Source organism: Amphibalanus amphitrite, unplaced genomic scaffold, assembly GCF_019059575.1.
Source record: "Amphibalanus amphitrite isolate SeventyFive unplaced genomic scaffold, NRLGWU_Aamphi_draft 000148F_arrow, whole genome shotgun sequence".
NCBI lineage: Eukaryota > Metazoa > Arthropoda > Thecostraca > Balanomorpha > Balanidae > Amphibalanus > Amphibalanus amphitrite.
In genome coordinates, this window is record NW_024881643.1 from 405,714 (window position 1) to 417,734 (window position 12,021).

Sequence of the window (12,021 nt, forward strand, 5' to 3'; positions counted from 1 at the left end):
TTGGTGGGTCAATCTGGCCGAGGGGGCGTCTCGGCGCAACCGGCCGCCTGCACGTCGGTCCCGTCGCGGCGTCACATGAGCTAACAACGTGCCGCACGTGACGGCGCCACGCAGCCACTCTCCCCAGACGCTCGGTTTCGTCCGGGGAAGCCTGCCACGTCCATTGATTTGTGTCTTATTGGACTCGGGTCGGCACGCAGCGAGCGCCCGTGACGCAACGCCTCAGAGCCGCTCTCTGTCTCAGTCACGTGACCCGCTGCAGGCGACCCGTGCCGAGATCATGTGACCGGACCGTGAGGTGGGACGGGCACGATACTGTGCGGCTTTGGAGTTGATTAGCCCTCCTCGTTCAAGGGAAATTTCTTAGGTCGAAGTTGTCTCGGTCCTAGGCTGAATTTCGTAATGATGGCTCACGAGGGTATAATGTAAATTGTTACCAATCAATAACTACAGTTCTCCATTTTAGGTCGCCATACAGTACCTAAGAATCCCGATATTTTTTGGCAAGTGGCCGATGATATTCCAAAACTTAAATGCTATGTTTTTTTTTTTGTAATAAATTTCACAGCTCGTTTTGACAGATCATCGATTTTAGGACATTCGTTTAAAATTAACACCACCTCTCATGAGCAATATATAGGCGTCGAAACTCGAAACCCCGTTATACCTTAACCCTCGCCAGAACATGGGGGGGTAGTTGCCACCCCCCCCCCCCCTGGTAGTCTTTCAGCTCTGCACTCGACATTTTTAAAGCTAGAAGGCTGATTTTTCGTATAGCTGCTCCTCTATCCTTTCTTGATGTCCACTGAAAATTTCAAGTTTTTGTGATTTTTGGTTTCGGAGATATGACCTTGTTTTTCAGGTCATGTCATGACCCAAATGGCCAATTCTCAACATCTTGCGTTTGCTATGGGCCTTGTGAGCTTTTGACACCTTGATTTCGGCCTTTTTTGCCAGTCTTACCTCCCACCTGTCATGGAACATGTTGTTCGACGATGTACAGTGTCAAGGTCAGGTTCAAGGTCAACCTAGGTCATCTAAGATAATTGCGTTTTAGGCAAGCTGAATTTACTTTTTGTGAAGTTTTTTGACTGCATTTTTGGTAAAAGCTTCTCAGATCATGATTTCATGTAATATGGACACATAAACAATCGGTGCACACATCAGTATACACACAGACACACACAGACATACAAACACATATAATTGACCTTGACCTAGCTTGACCTGAAATGACCTCAGCAGCAAAAATCTGGTTGGGTAGTGTGACAAAGAGGTTCTAGCTGGCTTGGCACCAGAAAACGGCATCGTCAGCGGTATATGATAAGCACTAAGCAGCGCACTTGATATCCAACGGTAACCCCAAAACAGCAACATTTTTTAGTTTGACCTGACCTGGAAGGTCAATGACTGACCTGAGAAGGTAAAACTGGGTATCATTGGATTTGTCTCTTCCCAAAGAATCTTTTTGGTCTTTACCGCTAAGCTCTACCGCTTACCACTCACCCCCCCCCCCATGTGCGTTCTAGGATGGGAAAATGGCATGTGCGGGCGAGGGTTAACCCGCGCCCCACTGGGGTCTGTGTATAACACGCCCTACTGGGGGGGGGGGCTATTCATAGCCCCCCCCCCCTCCTAACTCCGAAACTACTGGGCCGATCGTCAAAATTCAAACGGCGTCTGATAGCCCCGGAAAAACTGTCGAGCGAAACCTGATTTCATTGACCTCGAGGTCACCGATGACGTCACAGGTCAGCTCAAAGTAAAAAATATTAGCATTTTTGCTTGTTCACATTTTGGGCTCTGGCCGCCGTCTTACAAGTCAGATCAGGCTTATTTTTGGTTTCCACACTCGTGAACAGATGCTCTAGATACCTTGAGGGTACCAAACTTGTACTTTGATTTTCAGGTCAGGGTCAGGTCATCACAGGTCACGGAAATATTATATCATGCGTCGGTCACGTGACACATGTTTTATGGTCCATTTAGGCCACAGATTTTAAATTTGATGTCGTCTGTGTCATTCGAGGTCATTTTGAGTCGAATTTAGCTTAGGTCAGGTCAGGTCACTTTCAGGTCAAAAAAGGTCAAATTTTGAAGTTAAAATTTTTCAACAAAAAAGGTGTCTATTGGATGCAGTTTGAGCTCAGGAACACGATGGTGCCATTTATATTGGTGTACGATGTCAAATACGTACTGAAAAATTGATTTGAAAAATTAATAATTGTGAATTTTTTGCAATAATGCGTATAACTTGGCCATTTTTGAAGATATTTAGCTAAAACTTGCTGGAGTTAGTCATTATCATGCGTTCTGTCACATATATTCCGGTTTTTTCGAAAAGTCAAAAACTTTTTGAAAAAAAATATAAAAATATAAATTTTGAATATTATTATATAAAATTTTCGAAATTTTCAAAATTTTGAAAATCCGAGATAGCACTTTGATAGCGCGATCAATTCTGAGGCCTTTCATGCAAAGAAATTGGATCTAGCTTAAAAACTGAGCTCTTGGGAGCGATTGCCGTGGTTCAATGTTTTGCGTCGAAATCGGCCGAACATGACGTCACTCTGACGTCATTTCCGGCCGACCTATGGTAGCTACGAAGTTCAAATTTTGACACAAGGTGTCAAATTGATGCAGCCGAAGGTACTGAAAGTTTGGCGTCGATCCGTCAAGCGGTTTGGAAGTTATTGCAGAAAAACTGGAGGGGGCTATAAAAAGCCCCCCCCCAGTGGGGCGCGGGTTAAGCTATACGAGCTGACTTCCGGCATTACCTATACCGTCACATTCGTCTGGGCCTTAGGTAGTACTTACCTACTGCACAGCCGCGCTGCTAATGGCTCAGATTAATAATTGATGCGTAGGTACTTATGCTTCAGTACCTATCTTCATGTAAAAAAAAACAGTGAAAACATGCGCTAATAATACACCTAAAAAATTCTAAGTTATTTTAGGCCCAATGTATGTGACTTTTTTAATTGAAGGTGATCTGGTCCTGCATAAATCATTAAAGTAAAAGCTTTGAAAGGCTGTGTAAAAAAGAAAAAACTTAGGAAATGCGCATACGGAAAAAGCTGCTCAACAGGTGTTCGAATGATAAAAAAAGAAATAGATCCGCCGGTGCAATTATAAAAAGAAGCACCTGGACAGCATTTCTACATGTAAATGCGAACGGGCAGCTGCAATATCCTCTCATTGACGTCAATCATGAGCGTAACCGTTAGTGTGGGTTGGCACAATCAGGCGTTGACGCAGCGCTCCCTATCAGTGAATCCGTACATGACATACGGCTCCGTCTCCCAGCGCCGGCTGCACAGTGACTGTAGCTCTGAGAGCTGGCCGCTCCATCACAGGTGCATTCCGACACCGGCGGCAGCAGGGTGCTGACGCAAACGGCCCGGTCCGGCCCAGCCCCAACAGGCCACTATCGTGTCTTGAGTCCGCGTGCACTGCAGGGTGCAGGGGTGTGGTGAATGTCAAAGAGGCTGGCTGCCATGGTGCTGCACTCCGTGGAGCTTTATTTGCGGGCTCTTTGTGCATTGGGCACTCAGCTTATAAATCGCTGTCCTGGTTGCAATTGGTAGAGTCATAGACCTCTGTATCTGTATACCTCGGTATAAGAGGTCTATGGTAGAGCATGCATCACCTCACCGCACTTACAACAGTATAATAGTTTCAGCTATCGGGTATGGCAAGGCTATGGCCCATGTATGCCTGGTATGGTTGCCATATCGCATAAGATTCCATGTGTATTGTATAATTCGATTACTGTCTCGAACACGATCTAAATCCGGCTGAATAATGCGGGTTCCATACGAAATGTTTGATTGACACGACTCTGGAGGGGAATTCCCTGTGCGGAAGATAAACGGACAGAGCCGCGGAATCGCGCCTGGCTCACCGCCGGGGAGTACCGCTCTTCTCTTCTCGGCACGTGGGACTCGGAACGGATCATGCACAAACTACCATCGTCGACCTGCTCCTGACGTGGTCCGCCCCCGCTCCTGACGTGGCCCGCCTACACTTTTAGCGCGGCATCGCCTCAGCCGCGGAACAGGTCTGAATATCTACATATGTACATGGAGTGTGGAATGGATGCATGAAGGTCATGAATGACGCGCCATTCGGGCCTCAAATTTTGACCGAGCGATTATGTTCGACATGCGGTGCTGACGTAAATTTAGATGCTGACGTGTCAGGCCAGACAACACATTCAGTGTCCCCCTACATGGTTTGGCATATGACGCGAAATATGAAATAATACAAACACAACACGGAAGTATGCACGAGACCGTATAGGGTGCACTGCATAGCTACTACTGTGTATTCTGTTGAGTACCTCTTAACTGCACCCCGCTGAGGGGGAACCATGTTTGAACGATTCCATGACAAAATATCGAAATTCGAAACGCAAAGTTCCGAATCGCAAAATATCGAACACAAATCATCGAAGAACAAAATACTGAAAGACAAGTATTAAAAACAAAAATATCCAACACATATAGTATCGAAAAGACAACATATTGAACGTGGACTATCAAAAACACCAAACATCAAACGCAGAGCTTCGCAAAGACAAAAAAAAAATCGAAAACGAAATTGTAAAAATCATGGCGTAATTACGTCAGTCATCTTATGGGGTAAGGCAAAGGTCAGGTCATCACATTGTTTCGAATTTCGCCTGTTTTGACAATCTTCGACATTTCGGCACGTTTGCGGGGTTGCGGGGCTGCAGCTCGGCATTGGGAGGTACGAGTTTTATTTAGTTTCATTCATTGTGTTACCATTCTTTGGAAGCGGCGCCAAAGAGTTAAGTGTGTAGCACTTAACTCTTGAATTAACTCTAAGAATTACTCGCCAATTGCTAATGTAATTTATGAATTTTAGGTTGTTGCAGTGTGAATAAAAGGATCTCTCTCTCTCTCTCGCTCTCTCTCTCTCTCTCTCTCTCTCTCTCTCTCTCTCTCTCTCTCTCTCTCTCTCTCTCTCTCTCTCTCTCTCTCTCTCTCTCTCTCTCTCTCTCTCTCTCTCTCTCTCTCTCTCTCTCACTCTCTCTCTCTCTCTCTCTTTCTCTCTCTCTCTCTCTCTCTCTCTCTCTCTCTCTCTTTCTCTCTCTCTCTCCCTCTCTCTCTCGTTCTCTCTCTCTCTCTCTCTCTCTCTCTCTCTCTCTCTCTCTCTCTCTCTCTCTCTCTCTCTCTCTCTCTCTCTCTCTCATTTGAATCGAGCATGTCAGCGACAATGTTCATGACGTCAGACTATCTCTTGACATGACGCTGAAAATCCTGGGTCTGAAATTTGCTCGACGTATGCAGAAAAGCTATGGCGGCGCTACTTTCCCCCATGAATGTTTGATATTTTGTCTCTCCGATATCCTGTGTTCGATAAAATGTCTTTTCGATATTTGGCTTTCGATATTTTGTCTTTCCGATATTCAACGTTCGATATTTCGCCTTTTCGAAGTTCTGTGACCGATATTTTGCGTTTTTGATTTGTCTTTCGATATTGTGCGATTCGATAGTTATCGACTTAAATATTTTGCCTTTTTGATATCCTGCTTTCGATATTTTGCAAATTCGATGTAACGTATTCGATATTTTGCGTTTCGATATTATGCCCGAAACCCGTTTAAACCTCCTTGCGGTTTTCATCAAATATCGGTGACCTAAGGTCAGATCAATGCTACGACCACTCCATCATAGGTAAGTCTATTCGTTCCCGAGTGCCGATTTGTCGAAAGTTGACGAAATATGCGAAATTTGACCTGCAATGACCCATGGTGACCTGATCTTCGACATGACCAAAGAAAAGAATGATTTTTTTTTAATTTAGTCCGAATCTTTTGATAGGAAGGATTCACAAGGACAGAGCCACCACTAAGCGAAGCTTGTTGCGGTGACCCTGCCCTCTACCCTCCGATCGCGCAATTCCAGTTCTATGGCAGAATTTAGAGTCCAAAGTTTAACGTGCGCACATAGCCGCGCACGGCCGGTCCCCTCACTGACTTCTGGCTACGGTCTGCCACCAACCGCAACCATACCTGTCAGGAGGCCCATAAATGTCAAGCGCCCGTCGCGCTTCGAACCCGGACTGTTTTAAGCGGGAACGCGTGCTCTCACCACGCGGAGTCCAACGCTCTACCAACTGAGCTACGGGACCGGCATGATGAGCGCATAAATGATAGGTAGAGCCTGCGCGATTCGCCAGGCTTCATGGCATATGGATACCTGTGACCGCAAGACACGCCTGATTGCAATCGTCAATAAAAGTCGCTCCACACGGTTCACACTACGCGAGTAGTACGTGGAAGGCCTGCACGCTCCGGTAAGCCCCTGCCTCGGGCGGGGATTGGCATTACGGTGTTCTCAGTGCCTATACACTCGGTCCACGAACTGAACGGGCCCTGCGGCGCCCAGGGGGCATCCCGAGCCTGCTGAGCTCCCGCCCACACGGCGCAGAGTCGCATCCCGGCAGGTCCCTCGCCCGACCTGCAGGACGGGCGGCGGGAAGGCGCGGCCGCCCGACTAGCCAATACCGGCTTCCTGCAAGGCCGAGTGGAGTCAGCGAGTCAGCACCATGTGCAGAACGTAACGGGTCGTCGGTGAGGTGGCGGTAGGACGTCACCGTGGTCAGGAATATGGTGCTGGTGCACCCAGGCCAACCTGGCCAGGCATTGAGCCGGGAGGAAGGACTGGCTCCGCGTCGTCCTCATGAGTGGTTGGTACTCTGTTCTTATGTCTAGTTTATATAAGATACAAGATTATATAGATACCTACATTATGAGCTTATATAAGATACAGGAACTAAGATGATATGCTCTTATATCTCATCTCATTCCGGGTTAATTCGGTCTTTTATTACATAAGTACAAAGGAATCGTAGACTTGCAAGCATTTGACTGTATTTTATTTTTCTCATGAGGTGAAAGCGTCGTCTTATATAAACGATTCTTGTTAAAAATCCGGGGAGCTGAAGTGCTTCTCTCGATTTTTGTTTTATAAATTTAGTCCGAACCTTATGATGGGAAGGATTCACAAGGACAGAGCCACCGCTAAGCGAGGCTTGTTGCGGTGACTCTGCCCTCCCCTCCGATCGCGCAATCCCAGTTCATATGACAGAATTAGTCTAAACGGCCGGTCCCCTCACTGACTTCGCCTGGCTACGGCCTGCCACCAACCGCAACCATACCTGTCAGGAGGCCCATAAATGTCAGGCGCCCGTCGCGCTTCGAACCCGGACTGATGTAACCGGGAACTCGCGCTCTCACCACGCGGAGTCCAACGCTCTACCAACTGAGCTACGGGACCGATAATATGCTAATATTCTCAAGATATGCCGCTCAAGTCGCAAAAAAGTTTTGGGTCGAGTTATCTGTCTTTCAGGGCCCTTCAGTTCTCACTCATGAAATCGCAGCCCGTGTTTTTATTGATTAGTCGACAGTTGTTTGAAACATAAGTTTAGGGACTTGCTATTTTTTGGGACAACTCAATACTACACAATACTGACATGCCCGGGTCAGCACTTATGTGTAGTCGTTGATGTAAAGGTAGTCAAGAAGGAACGTGTGTGATGCAATAAACACACATAAGCGTGATACTGATGAACACACATACGATATACATATTCTGAAAAATATATGTTCAGTTTCTTCCTTACATTTATGCATGCATGTTAACATCAAACCTACCGTGATTGCATATCAACATTTACCCCAGACATCACCACATCCCCTGTGCTAGCGCTTCGCACTCTGACAATCAAAGCTGAAGATCAGCGTTTCGACCTGAGTTCCCGGGGCCGGAAGCCGTGCAGCCCTGCATTGGGAATCCCCGCAGTGCCAGCGTACACTCAGAAACAGAAAAGCCCATTAGGTTGTCTCGGAGGCACCTGGCACGTCTTTGCAAAGAGCCACCCTTTTTTAGACAATTTTGTTTTTTATTTGGGCTTCAGTTAAACCAACAACATTTTTATCTCTTTGGAGATAATGCGTTGGAGACCATACGCTGGTGTCTCTGGAGACCATACGTTGGTATACATGGGAAAAGTCGCGGCGCGCCCGGAATCGAACCGGCAACCTTTCGATTAACGATCAGCAACTCTACCCATTGAAACCGGCAACCTTTCGATTAACGATCAGCAACTCTACCCATTGAGCTACCGAGGCACCTTTTTGTAGAGGCCACAGACGGCATTCTGTACCAGCGGCGGCGGCGGCTGACAGGCTGTCGTAACGACTTCGGTCGTGTTTTTTTTTTTTAGAGATTGGCAGCGTTTGTGGTGACGTTGGTCGTTGGCCAAGTGTGGATGATGTGCAGTGATAGAGTGGATGTTTGTTCACCTTTGATGGCATTTTGCCGTTCAAATGCGTTCAAATGCGCAGTTGTTGGGAAATCTCCTGGACGGGGGATCGCTAGCAAGAATTTCTTTTGATGTGCAGCGCGCGGATCGAATCCGCGGGCCGTCAAGGCATTCGTTCATGGAGACACCTGGGGGGTCTTCTGGACAACGGCACGGCCTTAAAAACTTCCAATGTTATCTCAAAGAAGGTCGCTGTATCGATGTTGAGATTGATTGAGATAGTCGGCATACGAAACCTTGGCTTTCTGGAAATTTCGACATCTAATGTCTCCGTGTCAAGAGCATTTACCGGAAATTGAGACTGGCCGGATACCTCGGACTTCGGAGTAAACCAATCATCGAATGTTCTAAAAACTGTTTCTGAGTGTAGGAGGCCCGAGTCGACTCAACTACTTCACTGCGACCTGCAGCGCTGTGTCAGCTGGGCCTCCTCAGCCTCTGAGGTCGCCGTGGAGAGCGAAATGCCGGGCAGGTGACTGCAGTGGTGTGAGGTGGGTGGTGTGAGGCGAGAGGTCACTGCGTGGGCGGAGATGAGCCGGAGGATGAGAGTAACGGAAAAGCCGTCGCTGGAAGTTCCGTTTTATCACTTCAGATTGTACATGGGTGATAGTGGGAATCGTGGCACAGTTCTGCTATCTTTAGGTGCCAGTGAGTCTGGCATCTTTAAACAAGATCCCGTTGGACTTTACGCCAGCGGGGAGTGATTGTTTTACTCCTGCAGCCATGCCTGGGAGTGATTGTTATATCAAATGAACCATTCGTAAAATTATAAAAAGCTGCTTCTTTTGAATTAACTGATGGGATATGCACTAAACAGTGGTTGCATGCAATTATTTTAACATGCAACTGAGCCCCCGCACTCTTACTTTATTCACTGTTGATAGTTTTAAAAGCTGAATCTAAAGTCACATACCCACATAAACAAACATATAAGCATAACTCATACCTAACTCATAAGCCTCTGTAGAAGCATCTCTACAGGTAATGTATGGGCAAAAAAAATAGCAGAACAAGTAGGATTTTGCAATTGATCAAGATCTTGATAATATTACCTCAAATTAGAAAAAAAGGTGGTCCAGTGACTGATGTTTTAATAGGACGCGGCAATAAATTCAGTGTTTCTATTAAGGTATTCAGCGAATTTTGCGGACGGTTTCGTGAAGGTATTTTTTTCACTTTGTCAGCGCTATAAGTATCATAAACGGAATTTAAATGATGGAAAATTACATTGTGAGACTTGATGAGGGTCTACGACGGAAACAGTCAATTTTATCTAGGTTTATATTCAGCAAAACGATATAGATGATTAGTCAGAAAATGTGTATCTTCGTTTGAAATAAAAGCATCGTGGTCTGGTATGGCCCATGACTATCGACTCGGATCTTACCCGTAATCGCCACGCTAGATGTGGGGGGGGACTTTTGATATTAACCCTCGCCCGTATAGGGGGGGGGGGGTCGAACGGACCCCCCCCCATGGTTTTTCGCGAATAACTTGCGTAAAAAGCGGCCGATCGCGACGAAACTTTCAGTACCCTCGCGTTCATCAATTTCACACCTACCCTGAAAATTTCATGACCCTGACCCAAATGACCTTTGACCTGTGACCTACTTTTCGAGACCATGTTTGGCTGGAATCGCGATTCGGCGTATGTCGGCTCGCATTAGCCGCGCGTTTGCAGTCTTTTCGTGGTTTCAAGCGTTCAAACATGTTATATGATGTTGCTCCCATGCATTAGGGTGGGTGTCAAGGTCACCTGAAGGTCAGGTCAGGTCATTGACCTTTGATGACCTCGGTTCACTTTTTCGAGTTTTACATGTTTCTAGGCCAGTTTTTGGAGCTGAATTCGAATTTAACAACCATATGAACATTTACGAAGTAGTTTTGGTGCCTTCGTAACATGTTACGAAGCTGTCAGAGGCGGTTGCCACCTACTACGAATACCCTTACTGGTTGACCTGACCTGACCTGACCCGACCTGGCCTAAATACATGAAGACATCATCTGTGATCAAAACTAACATGATATTCGTGATCAGCACCCCGAAAAACCCCATAGCAGCCACACTTTACGACAGGCACGTAGCTAGGATTTGGCCAAGGGAGGGGCGGAGAAATCCCGGGGGCCTCCTTTCTACAGAGGGCCTCCTCCCTAAAGGGGCCTCCTTTCTACAGAGGGTCTCATGCCTACATAATTACATATACAACATAATGCAGACTTTTGTTCAGCTTTCATATGGCCAGCGCACTGGTATGTTTCTTTATTCTTACCGCTGTCGCGGTAAGAAACATACGCATATCACAAGTCTCCCAGTGGCATGGTAACTGGCAAAAAAAAAACTCGGGCGCCGGCGGCGGCGGCGGCGGCGGCCGGACCGCAGCAGGAGGGGGGGGGGGGGATGATCTGCGAGGAATGGATGGATACTGGATGACGGTCAGAGTACCTAACACTTGGTGTATTATCATATATCGTTCAAGCGCTTAACCGTATTCCGGGCGGGCTCTGAAAGACTCTGAATCGGGCGGGGGCCTTTTTGGCCCCCGTCAGAACTCGAAAAGCACGAATCGTAGCGACAAACGGCAACGGCGTTTGATAGTTCGTTGAACGACTTACAACTTTTGTAAACAACTTTTTTGGGTCAGGTCAATATTGAGGTCGCCAGAGGTCATAACAAATAACATGGTTTATAACGACCTACATAGATAGGTCAACTTCAAAATCTGACCTAGGAAGGTCACGCTGGGTACCAATCGGCGCGTCATGACCAGGCGAACGGTTTGGTACACTAAACAACTATCTAGCCCCATCATGTCGTGATTTATTGGCTAAAAACTGTTGATGACCTCACCTCACCTCAGATGATCCTTCCCGGTGCCCCTGTCAGTAAATGCCACCTGGGTGCTTACAGATCAGATAATCTGACCTGACGTACCTAATTCAGAAAGAATTGGGTGCTTTTGACTCGTTTTCTCGAAGCAGGACACAGTTCATTATATTTTCCAATAGGCTTGTCACGATTCTGACCTGACTGACGTCTGCAAGATTGAAACTATACGGTTATCAATTTTTTATGTGTGAATGATGCCACGTTTACTTGCTGTAAGTAAAACATGGTTTCGTTAGTAAATTTTCCTATGGTCCAGGTGGTTTGCTTCATTTACGCCGTAGATGAAACAAACAATCGATGGATAGGTATATATTAATTTCCCGGTCAAATAAATTATTATGAGTTGTGCGAAGCATGGCTATGGGAATATCACCACGGTCTGATAAATGGTTTGGGTAATTGCATCCATCGTAAAAATACCAACACAGCCACAGAGGGCTTCCTCTCTACAGATTGCCTCTTATCTACAGAGGGCCTCCTCTCTGCTGAGGGTGTCTTTCTCTCCAGAGGGCCTCCTTTACAGAGGGCATCCTCTCTACAGAGGGCCTCCTCTCTAGTCTCTACAGGGACCTCCTCTCTACAGAGGGCTTCCTATCTATGTAGGGCCTCCTCTCTTCAGAGTCTCGTCTCTACACAGGGCCTCCTCTATACCGAGGACCTCATCTCTGCAAAGGGCCTCCTCTCTTCAGAGGGCCTTCACTCTACTGAGGGCCTCCTACCTACAGAGGACCTCCTTTCTACTGAGGGAGTCCTCCTCTACAGAGGGCCTCCTCTCT